The following is a 13,491-nucleotide window of genomic DNA, read 5'->3' as shown; positions in this document are numbered from 1 at the left end:
ATGTTGGCGGTTTACTATGTATGACCCCAAAAGTTATATTTCCGGATCCAATGATATCTAAAAACGTGTGGGATGACCCCCATTCCCAAGGCCACCATATCACTTCTACCTCCAAACGCCAAATTCCTTCTTCACTAAATACAAACCCCAGGTCCTTTTTTCGGGATCCGCCATTGGACCTTTGAGACCCTCTTGTTGTGGGAAAAAATTGTTTGCATAGTTAACGTCGACATCCCAATCATGGATGCATTATTTATTTTGGGTGGGCAGAGTCACTCAAACCACTCAAAAAAAATTTGGTATCAATCAAAATGAGATAAGGAAAAGTTTATTGTCTTATTTCACGTTGCTTGCGCCTTTGTCTTCCTTAAGACCCCTTTTTTTCCCTTCTGCCCAAAAAAATTAATTAGTTTTTTTAGTGCCTATTGCAAAAAGCATAAGGCATGACTGTGATATCCCCATTCTTGCTTCTCCAAAAAAGAGAAACACTATTTGCAACCGGGAAGCGGGTGTATCTGAAATTTTTTCCCACGGAAGACTCAAAGATCGATTTATCTAAGGGGTTCGGCAACCACGAGTTGGGATGATAGAAGGACCATTTGATCTTTCAATCCATAAAAGGGAGTAAGTTTTAGTGCATAATTTTTCCCTTCCCTTTAACTATCAAGTAAAAAAGGTGCAAAAAATATCCCTTTTAAATTTTTATGCAACAAATGAACCAATCTCGACAACGACATCCCCGAAATTTGAAAGAAAAACAAACGGTCGGGCCTTCGACCCCCAAAAAAATCCGGGACCCGGATTTGCCCAGGGAACGGTCCACACGGCTTCCCTTTTTGAATTTGACATCAAAGTGAGCTAGTAATTGTGAATGTTTGGCTTCTTTAATCATAGAAGAAAGAATATAAAACAATGTTACACCAAGAAATGTTGTCAAAGAAAAAGAAAACCCTATTAAAACATTCTATGTGACAAATATTACAATGGTGATAGCTTTTCACTTGTTAGCTATGTGAGGGGAAAGAGTGTATTTGAGTAAATAATGAACTCGATCAACAAATAAGTTATCTCTTGGGATATTCTACGACGATTGACACAAGAAAAACTTACTTTTGTTTTTGGGTTGATCATCTTCATCTTTTAAGTCCAAAACCCAAAAAAAATAAAAAACGGCCTTTTAGCTATTCCCAGGGGGTTAACTATTAGGGTTATAGCAACAGATGGTAGTTTTGTCTTGTCATCCGGGGCCCTTTTCAGTTATAATCGGTTTGAGCACTCGTTTTTAGGGGTGAACGGACACTAGTCACTTCCACTACTGTATCTTGAAGCTGGTAAAAAAAAGGGGAAAAACGAAAGAAATGAATGCCCTTGCAAAAAACATGTTAAAAAGTTTTCCATCGAGGGTTTAGCAATGAAGTGAAGGTTTACCTCCGGGCTCTTTTTCCCCTTCCCCTGGCGTTTTTTTCTTGGCAGCTCGAAAACAGAGGGGAAAGGGGGCCCTCCCAAGGCCGGGAACTTTTTCTATCAGCTGTTCCCGAGTGTATTGAAATGCCCTCTCCCGGGTTTTTTCTCCCCTTTACAAAACCCAAAAAACAGCTTGAACATGTTTCCCCCGGGTTTCTTGAAACCAACCTTTGTACCCACAACGAATGAAGCAAATTAAGAACACTGATCGTCGTCTGAAAAGGGCAAGATCCCAAACAGTACCCGGGTCCAAGTCCATATTGGTGGTTAATTGTAATTTTGTTTGTGTTTGGGTCCTGCATAGGTACATCAGACGGTTTGACACAAGACTTCGTTTTTGAAATATAAATATTTTTTTTACAAAAACATTCATACCTTTTCCCATAGGAAGGCCGATCCTTCCTCAACATTTCCTCCACCATCTCTGGCTCAATGTGTTTTTTCCCTTTCTTTGGGAAGAAGTCGACTCGGCTTTTTTGAAACATATTTAAAACCCCGTTTTCCCCTTTCTTCTTTTGGGGGGACTTTTGGCCCCGTTTTTCTTTTGGGGGAAATTGTATGTCTACAACAATACACGTTGTATCATCTCTGCCCCTTCACCTGTACAGCTTCCTGCACGTTGGGTAACGGAAATTCAGATAACCATATTAATGGGAATTGAAATTCGGAAACATGAATATAAATTACTTTGACAATCTGAGAGGCTGCAGCATCCCTTTGGGATTCCTCTACAACACTCAAAAACTGTTTTTGATAACGATCCCAAACACCCCGCCGGGTAATAAGCCTCCCACCAGTTGATTTTTTTGCTGCATTTCACAAATGAAATGGTTTAGCCAAAGACATGGGTTTTCATTATAGTTTCCCAAAAAAAAGATATCAAATGACCAAAAAGAAAAATCAAAAAAAGTAATTTCCTTTCCCCCCCCTTTTAAATTCCCTTTTAATTATTTTACTAGCCTTGGTCATCAAGGTTTAAGCAGCAGTTAAAATTAAAAAACAAAAGAGAAAGATAAAATGGTTTTGAAGCAAAAAAAACCTTGACCCCTTTTTTAAATTTGGGGAATATGATCCGACATCCAAAATCCCTGGATAGGAAAGACACAAGCCACCGGGGAACATCTCAATGGACCAATCACATAGCACCAAAGCATCCGTAACATTAAAAATTGATATCTCGACCAATTGGAAAGGGAATCCTAAGTGTACATACCTCTGTGCCAGCTCCGGTTTTAAGGCCCGCCCAACTTCACCACCACTTGCAGTTATCCGTTCCCTCCTGTTCCTTCGACAATCAGAGAACTGGTTTATAGTAAAAGAAAATACCAGGGATAAATTGGCGTCCAAACTCTCTTCCTGCAGTCAAGTCTATGATCTGCTGAGAGATAATATATCGACCCTTCAGCTGATTCAAGCACACCACGAGAATCGCCAACTGAAGCAACGGTTAAGACCCATCCCTCAATTATTACAAAGGTTCCGTTGTTCCTGAAGTTTGGGCTAGAAAAAAATGCGAGAATTAGCACCCAGTTGCAGAGAAGAGTGTGTATTACGGCATTGTGCCATATGCAAACAGTAATATTTAAGCGAAGAGGTTATTTGAAGTCCCATCACTAAGTCTTTTATTAGGTATTCGACAATAAAAAAATCTTGATTTGGCACTATATACACTTCTGAAGCAGGATTCTAATAGAAAATTGGCAAAATATGCGAAATCGTCTTAAAAAAGTATTTTCTTTATCTGGATAAGCAATAAATGAAACGTCGTTTGAACAAGGTTTAAAGCTGGATGTTTTACTAGTTCCCATTAATATGTGGATACAAACAGTTAATACTATAACAGTTTTCTAAAGCTTTCATTACTGAATTAGAAAAATTCCAAAACTGTTTCAATTTTGACATCCCTAATGGATCAGCTCGACTTCTAAATTGTCCGATATGAATAAATTTTCCGTACAATAAATGCTTCACCTAAACCCTACTCTGTCAGATTATGTGCTAGAAAAACACTCGTACCTCTTTCCTGGAAATTTTTGTCGGTTTTCACAAACCCTGCAACTAAAGCTCGGGGCAAAGCTGCTACCCACTCTTCACTGTTAAGATCTTGTGGAATAGCATTCACAACATTATTTAGGAATTCTCCTTGAATAGATTGCAGCTGCAGATCCATTGTGACCATCGAATAACTGCAAACAAAAAATTTGGCAAAATTAATAATATCGATGAGAAACAAGAGGAAAAAAAGAAAACAACACGAGCACCATAAAGCAAGTGTAAAAACTGAGAGCTAAAGCATGATTTGCACATTCAAATCCCGACAAAATTCTACCTTTCAAGAAAAGGCACCTGTGAAAAGAGAACATGAATTTATGAATCGGCGAACTGCAGGATACTCAGCAATTTCTTTGATGTCATTGAACTCTGATTTCTAGTCTTATACTTGCTGTTCCAATCTTATTCCATCCTTTCCAAATATCAAAAACCATACATCACGAAGAATCAGCTAATATCATAAAGAACACAACAAATGAAGAATCCAATACTACACGACAAGAACAACAACTACACTGATGCAATAAATAGAGGCAAAAGGTGTGACGTTATACCGCATAAACAGAATTGTGGTGCTCCATCGAAAACCCGTTGGCATTCGGTCTTGATAAAAGTCAAGTCCTGCCCTTCTTCTCTGACTGGCCTGGCCGTGCGTAAACTCCCGGGCCCCTCAACCTTCTCATCAAGCTCCCGTTTCAGCAACACAGATAAAAGGGGCCGTCTGATGGTCGCCACTCTTTGTCAACATTCCTAACACTAACAGATTCCCTTTCCCTCCCAACCTTTTTTCCTTCACCAAACCCCTAAATAGAAATCCCTTTTTACAGAACAACAAAACCCCTCTTTTCTCTTATTCACTGCCAATTCCACCGGATTCAATCAACACAAATCCTACAGAAACAAAACCCCAATCAACAAAAAAACAAGAAATTGTCATCAAACAAATCCACCATCACACAATTGCAATGATCAAAGCAAAAGGGGATAAATCGAATTCGTTTTCTCGGCGCAATCGAAGAAAAGACAAACGATACGAACAAGATCCTCTCTCATTTCCGGAAAACCCAACACGAAAGAGCATAAGAATCATCCAAAGATTAGATTTTTATGAAAAAGACGGCACAATGCGGATTTAAAAAGAGCAAAACGGATGAATGGGTGATTGATTGGTCTGCCACATTTATTGATTGCTAACATACAAAAACAAATTAAAAATTAGAAACAAAATCGCCCAGAAAAAAGCGCGAATGATCGAAGAAAATACCGTTGTTGGGTTGAAACGCAGATCCCGGCGTCGTTGGGTGCAGAAAAATCGATTCTTGTGCATTCACCGAATCTCAATTCTCAGAGAGAGAGAGAGCTAAATTGAAGATGCTGTTCGGCAAATTGATGGTACTAATTTTAGAGGGGACGGTCATGAATCCAATGTTTCCCTTTATTAATTTGGATGTTATTAATGTGATGAAGGAAAATTGGAAATTACTAAATAACTTCATTTTGAGTGTAGAATCTAAAAATAAAATAGTAATCACGAATTAAGTAAATTTATTTTTTAGTTCAAAGTTTATTTCTGTCTCTAATCTTAATTTAGTTCTTGATATTGATGTTCAACCACATTTTGTGCGGGGCCTACTGGACTACGGACAGACGGACTTAAGTCGCTACCATTCTCTCTATCTATTTATTTATTTTCTAGTATCATGCAAATTTCTCCGTCTATTTAACTCAACTTAAATTTTTGTTAAATTTGGTCAAATGGGACAAGTGCGAAATGACAGATTCTTGTGATGTTATAAATAAATAATCGTTTGTTAAATTTATTAATCGAAATATGAGTAAAAACATTAGAAAACGTGTGGATTTTTGTTGTTGTTTGCATTTTGCAAATTTTATTTTATTTTTCAGTATGATATTAGTTGCCATGTGCATGATTTGACGAGTGACAATTGTCCCAAACGAAAATGCTTTTGTTTGGCAAATTGGAAAGCTGGAATCTGAGCTGTGAAAATAATTTATTTATTTATTCATTCATTTTCTTTATGTTTTCCGCTTCCACTATGTCTTTGTTGGCGCGTCACGTTCAAACTATTTCAGCACTTTCCCAATTTATTTTTGGAGAACACTTTTTTTATCTGCATCACTTTTTTTTTTGGATTTAAATATTTACATGGACATATATTTACAGAGTGAAAAACGATAGATTGAATTAGGGTACACTTCAAATAGAAATTGCGATTTAATTGTTATGTGTTCAAGAAAAAGGAAAAGGGGTAGGGATAAATGGATGGAAAATCATAAAGTTTGATCAAATTTGGTCTCTTAGTATATAATTTCATTTTAATAGGAGGAAATTACAAATAGACATTGCGATTTAATTGTTATGTTTTCAAGAAAAAGGAAAAGGGATAGGGACAAATAGATGGAAAATCATAAAATTTGATCAAATTTTAATTCGTCTAAACCACAATTGAGTTCTCAATCATCATTAACTTGAGACATGTATTTAAACATGGTGACTGAATATTCGATCTTGAGAATTCGTTCAACGTAAACATGGTGATTTTCAAGCAATTTTAAAATTTGCAAAATGGACCAAAATTTATCAAATAAATTTTTTTCAATAATTAGTTCAAAATCTAGGATGATAAATGTCCTAGAAATATTGGGTGATGTGGGTCATTAAAAATAATCTGTTTTGATTTGAGTTTTATAGAGTCGTGTAATTGTTAATGTTTTGGCGAATTTGTCATAAAAACTGAGGTGGCAAGATTAATAATGTTTGTAAGTTATGATTGTACAAGATTACACGATAATGATTTAAAAAGTAGATTTCTATAATGTTTTGCAATTAACCTTTATGCTTGGAAATATTATCAAAATAGAAATTGTGTCTCAATCACGTATGAAGTTAAAACATTTCCACATTTAGAATGAGTCAAAACCAACTACTTGTACATGAATTCAAATAAACAATATATATAAAGAAAATGAGATTGACCATTATATCTTGTTTTCCAAAATCTTAAAATTATTTCATTTTTATTTATATAGTACTATGAAGTTATTGCTTTCCAACTGTATTTCACAAAAGTGAAACTTTTACCTTTCCTGAGATTAAAACTCTTGATAAAATCGAAGCATCGACGATCCTAACAACTCGGTAATAAAAATTGTTTTCTTAATTAAACAATATTATAGTATATATTAAGTTTACTCATTCAGAAAATCCAGATAAACTCGAACGAAAGAAAATAGATAAGACATGGTGATGAAGTCAAATTGAAATATATGTATGAAGGTGTGGACCCATTAATTATATAGATGAATATGGTGACTTGAGAATTGGCCGATCAGAATTGATTAATTTGCATGAAAATCTTCACTAAACGTGTTTTGCTTCCATGTATTAGTATTACCAAACTTATTCATAGTTGACTACTCCCTCCGTCCATGAATAGAGTCTCGTTTTTCCATTTTATCAGTCACTGAATAGAGTTAGATTCACTTTTACCATAAATGGCAATAGGGTCCCATCTTCCACTAACTCATTCTACTCATATTTCATTTAAAACTAATATATACAAATGGGACCTTATTCCACTAACTTTTTCACATGTCTTAACATTTCTTAAAACTGTCAGCTTCATTAATGGGACTCCTAATGGTAACGGAGGGAGTATTATTTTTCATTATTTCATGAATGTTATCTATACAATATCTGTTTGAACTGTGAGATTATAGTTGGCTTAATTTAAAATAATTATAAATAGTTAAGATGGAGAAAAATTAAAGTAAGAGAAAGAATAATATAGAGAAGAGTCTTATCTATAATATTATCTCTCTTACTTTACTTTTTATCCACTTTAACTATTTATAATTATTTTTTTTCATATTTTGTCCGAGCAATATTAGTAATTTTTTGTTTAATATTATTCGCTCTATATTACTCCATCGTCCCAAGATAAGTGAGCACAAATTTTTCACTCAGATTTAAGGAAATGGGTTTTGTTAGTAAAGTGGAAAGTGAATAAAATAAGAGAGTTAATAAAGTAGAGAGAAAAAAAAGAAAAGGAAATACCAAAAAGAAATGGTTCACTTATCTTGGTACGTCCCAAAAAGAATGTAAGTCGCTTTTCTTGGGACGAACGGAGTAAGTTGTATTGTATTTTGAACTGTCTCGCATTACTTATAGAGCATTAGCAATAGGAGCTCATCGAAAAGCCTATCTCTATTTTTTTATCACGTCGAGCCCATCCGCACTATCTTATAGCCTATCTCATTTCATTTCAAAAACTAAATAAAACATAAATAAAATTACATAATAAATTTAATTTTGATGTATTACAATATTGGAAAACAGAATACAACGAGAACGGAAATTCATTAAAAACCAAATAAAACATCACACATAAAAAAAAAAAAAAAAGATACATATAGAAAAGATCTGAATACAACGAGAAACGAATTTCAATATAACATCGCCCTCCGTGACCAAAGTTCTTCAATCATATCACGTTGAAATAAAGGTTGTGAGTATGTGAAATGAAGAGGATTGAGGTATTTTATAGGAGAAAAAAAATTGAAGAATTAAAAAAAAAAAATCGAAAATCGAAAATCGGTTCTCCATCGGCCCGAGCCTCCGCAATGGAGCGAGATCTCGGCCGATGCCGGCATCGCCAGCGCCTCTAGCGCCGATTGATCGGCGCAGCAGCGATGGGAAGGAGATCGGCTCCCCCATTATAACGACCGGTAGGAGGTGATGGGGCCGATCCATCGCTCGGGGATCGGTCCCCATTGCGAATGCTCTTATATGATATAATTAGTTATAAGTATATAATAATTGGGATAAAATGTGTGCGAATTACTTATATTACTTTACAATTAATTTTCATTTATAAACTACACCATTAGATTCTAAAATCAAATGAATAGTTCTAATTTTAAAATGAATCATGATTTTGATCACAATTTTCTGGAGAATGGGAAGAATAGAATTTGATATTTACACTTTGGACTTCTTTGCTTATACAAGTTATAAAAGGAAAGGCCCAATAGTTTAGAAATTCATTAGAAGCCTTTGATCCAATCATAATATGCGAGTAACAAATGATACGCAGATGATACATAAATTTATTCCATTATTTACCCTCAAGAAAACAGTGATACAAAGTTAAATTAAAAGAGCTACATAACCTTAGAACTGCCATTTTTAAGTCCAAAAAATTTCCCGGGGGGAAAACTCCTTGGAAAAACAGCAGAAAAACCCGTCTTCTTGCCCGGGAAAAATCTTAAACTGATAAAAATTTTTGGGCCCAAAAAGCACCTTCTGGGGTGCCAAACCATCATAATCTAGAGCGAAGGCACTTTATAGGATTAAAAGGGGAAGACCTCCGCCCAAAGCCCTATGGGGGGCAAAAATCTCTTTCCCCAATCATCAACATTTTTTAAAAACCCGTCGAAGAGAAGCCAAAGCCAGGGGGGGCCTGTCTTTGGGGGGCTAGATAAGGTATGTAACGCCCCTTGGTTTTTCCATCTGGGTTTGGGCCCAAGCCCAATCCTCGTGATCCCCAAAGGTTTGGCACATGAAGATAATCATTGATCGAAGAAATCTGTGGGGGGTTCTTGACATTGGGCTGTTTTTAGGCCGAAAGGGATGGGAAATTTTCTCATGCCCCCCTTCCATGACCATTTTCCCCTTAAAAGCTGTCGATTCGTTGTGAAAAGGTTACAGCAGCTTTTCTCGGCCGTCACGGCTGCGCTGTATTCTGCTGGATGATGTCGAAAATGCCCTGTGATAATGTACGAAAAGGGGAAACAATTCTATCTTAATATTTCATATTTTCCGGGGCCCAAACGATTAAGGGCCCTTTTTTGGTTCCATAAATTGAGGCTGTAGATTTGAAATCGGAACCTTCAACCACCACGCCACACATGCCCACAACACGCACAAACACATACACTCACACAAACAACTCAAAAAAATTTGAAAAATTAATGAATTCAATTTATCAAGGGCCCAAACAAAACAAAAGATTTGGAATTGAATTCCCAACGGAATTCCAATTCCAGCATATTTCAATTCCAGATCCAAACAGACCCTAAGAGCAAAATCGGATTTAGCTTTCCCCCGTTAGTGGTCTTATGAAAATTTTTTGTCCAATTCTTTTTTAAAAACTCTAGATGTATAATTCGGGTTTTAAGTGTGGCTACAAAAATCAAAACCCGGTATACGTATCCCGATCCGAACAGACCAAGGATATTAGAAAAAAAGATCAGACATATTAAAACTTCCCAAACATGCAGTTTCCCCCTTTAAAACCAATTTAAAAAGCTCCAAGGTTTTTCACCTAGGCGAAATTGAAAAATTGTTTGGGAACGGGGCTTCGCCCTCCCCCGGCATAAGATGAAAGGGGCCAAAAACTCTGGTAGCAAAAAGCAAGGGACTGAGCAGAATGAGCCAAAAGAAGAAGACAAGAAATTTTAAATTAAATTCTGCAGATGCTTACTACTGTGGCGTATGGTGTCTCCAATATTCAGGGGTGGTTGAATTCGGAAGAGTGCGCCCGGGGTGGAGGAAAATGCCACTTGTTATCCATGACGCCACGAGTGGTGGATGTAAAATTTTTAAAAACCAGCTTGATGGAGAACAAAATGATTCCCTAAGTGGCTTTTTAAACCCACGGGAAAAAGAACCCAATATGTAGCCAGAAACAGGGGTCTCAACAAACCCATGGGAAAAAACCCCCAGAACATAAAAGGCAAACCTTTTTCGAAGGGAAATTGACAAAAATAAATTTAATTATCTATTCAATTTATTTGGTTTTTAAATTTACTAGATACATTTTTGGCACTCTGCAGAATGTTGGGAAAACTACCCATATATAAAGGGCAAATTGCGGGGAAAACTAGGAAGTTTGATGATCTTTTGATTCACCCCCAAACCTTAAAATCAGCTAGAAAAACCATGAAATTTACCTTTCAATTATCCCACCAAAAAAAAACAGGGCGCCTACGTGTAGTACATTCATGGGGTTTTCAACCAAACAACGATGGTTTGTTTATGAATAGATGACACATTTAACTTTATTGGCGATGACACCCCATAAGATTGGGTTTTCATATCAGACACAACTTCACCTAAAATTTCGGATACTTGAAAAAAATTCAAATTTCATGGTTTTTTGTTTGATTTTAAATTTTGGGGAAAACCAAATTTTAAACCCAAAATTCATAATTTTTCGGCAATTTCCCACATAAATAAATACATCGAGGGGGAAATATAAGGGGTAACAAACATCAGATTACATATGAAGCATGATATTAACATGATGTTAAAAGATGTTACCGGATTGATTTGCTCTTCATCACACTTCCTTAATTATCTGCAATCGAGAGTTACTATTTGTTAGTATTATTTTTTCCAAGCTTTCCCAAAGCGAAATTTTCCCCGAATTTCGATAAAAACAAATAATTCAATATCAGAAATGTATATAGTCTTTGATCAGACAAGCAAGAAAAATTTACCTGAAAACCTTGTACATACAAGCCCGGACCGCCCGAAAAAGATGCAAATATGATAAGGGGGCGGCCTTATTTTTAATTCCTGCAAAGGGGAAATTGAATCAAAACCAAAATAAACGCGGACAAAGTACTAAAATCTGGCAAACACATCAAATTTCATCTCACTAACCAACCTGTATGAGCTCATTAACTATTTCCCCCAAAACCAACGTGCAGCCTTATCTGGAAAAAGTCTGTTAATAAAAAGAATATCAGTTTTTTCCTTTCAAGTTACAACTCAAACTAACAAGAGATGCACACACAAAAAACGCCCCTTCCCTAAAGAGTAAAAATAAAATGGTAAAAAAAGGGGTCAAACGACAACTTCCATAGCTATTATGCAAACAATTATTTCTCCCAAAAATATAAACTTGCTGAACATAATATCAAACAATCCCAAACCCATTCCATCAGCCATATAAATAAACCCAACCTAGCAAAAGAGTTCAATGGTGCACTGTTTCTTCGCAGGGGTTAAACTAGTTATGCCTAATGAACAGCATTTCAATTCGGAGCCAAGTAGTTTATCGCCAAAACCCTCTTAATCAACGATCACCAATATCAAACTCAACGGGAAACAACTGGGAAAAAGATTAACCAAATTCAAGCAATACATGAGATCCCCCAGCCTTAAGAACACTATCCAAACTCCAAAAAATGGTAAAAAAAAACCCAATCCAGAATAATCAAAATTCACAAATGGAGTACTCACTATTACAAAATTCACCAAATTCAATCAACTAATATATAAGCATAGAAGCTAGCCACTGAATCAAACCTATAAATATGATTTTAAAAAATCCAAAATTGCAAAGTATCTGATAAAACAAAACTTTACAAATTGAGGAATTCAATCAAACAACATATAAGCATAGAAGCTAAAACACCAATCCAGCCTAAAACTAGACAAAATTCCAACTACAATCAAGCATCAAACAAACGAATTCAGCGAACATGATTCAAAAAATCGAAAATTGCGAGGAGCGAAACAGAGACTTACGAATTGAGGAGGCGAGCTTGGCAAACAATGGAATTCCAGCCGAGAGAAGAGTAGAGATCGGTATAATTCTTCAAATGCTTCTCCTGACTTGACAACCATGCAAACACCACAACTATTCCTTCCACTTTCCCCCTCTCCTTCTTCCCCAATATCGATTTCCACCGAATCCCCACATCCTCCGAACTAGCTAGGCTAAAAATTTCATCCAACACTGAAATTGGAGATTGATGTGTTGAAGATAATTTGATGGGGTTGGACTTCCGAGATTTTTCTTCATACCATAAAATGACATCTTTTCAACTAGGAATTTTATTCTAAAATAAAATATACGTATGCATATATAGGGTCGTCTTCGTTTATCACCTTAATCCCAACTGAATTTGGATCCTATCCAAAAGTCAAAAACTGAGATTGAATAAAAAGATAATTCCTCCTCCGCTTAAATGATACGTTTTCCTTTTTAGACTGCTCAACTAAGATGAGCACATTTCTTTTTGGTAATCTCCTTCCAATTAATACTCTCAACCACTTTTTTCACTCCTATTAAAATATTCGTTTTTTTATTTCTCTACTTTAATACTTCCACCCACCTTATCTCTCCAATTAAACACTTTAACTAATACTCTCTCCGTCCCAAGGAAGATGACCCATTCCTTGGGTGGCACGGATTTTACGTTATATTTTGTGTGTGAAAAGGAGAGAGTAAAGTTAGAGAGAGTAGAGATAAAAGTTTTCATTTTAAGTAATGAGTCATCTCGAATTACAAACCAAAAAGAAAGTGGGTCATCTTCAATGGACGAAGGAGTAACTCCTAAAACCAGTGCCACTAAGCAAGTGTCATCTTAGCCGCGAGGAGATAAAAAAAAGGTAATATCATCGACTTATAAACATGTATAAAACCGAAATATAATTTATCAAATTTCATCACCGAACATCGTCGTAACATATGTAATTCATATCTCTTGGAGTCCTTATAAAATTATCTTTAATTTGATACTTTCGTCCCCGATTAATTATCACTCTTTTTCCATTTCGATTACCACTCAATAATTGTCACACTTCGTTTTTACCATATTTCGCATTCAACCAATTAATCACTCACATTTTTTTATAAAACTAATATAAAAAAGTTGGTTTCACATTCCATAACTTTTCAACCAATTTTTTTAAAATTTTTAAAACTCGTAGCTTTAAAGAGTGACTATTAATCGACGAAGAGAATATATTTTTTTGAAAAAATAATTTAAATCGACATAAATTTAAAATTTTATGATAATTTAATAAGAAAAAATTAACATTAATATCCTTTAATTTTATTTAATAATTATTTAAACTTAAAATATAACCTATGGGCATTATATTAACATTAGATTTCCTAATCTAAGCTAACATTTAGTCTTGATTACTATCTAGTG

General features: G+C 35.4%; 1 pseudogene; it reads right to left on the bottom strand.

Annotated features, from left to right (window-relative positions):
• Positions 1 to 1,424: 1,424 nt before the first annotated feature.
• Positions 1,425 to 4,264, bottom strand: LOC125193329 (annotated as a pseudogene).
• Between the last annotated feature and the right edge of the window lie 9,227 nt (positions 4,265 to 13,491).

Source organism: Salvia hispanica, chromosome 6 (genome assembly GCF_023119035.1).
Source record: "Salvia hispanica cultivar TCC Black 2014 chromosome 6, UniMelb_Shisp_WGS_1.0, whole genome shotgun sequence".
Lineage (NCBI taxonomy): Eukaryota > Viridiplantae > Streptophyta > Magnoliopsida > Lamiales > Lamiaceae > Salvia > Salvia hispanica.
This window is presented reverse-complemented; position numbering and strand designations above follow the sequence as displayed.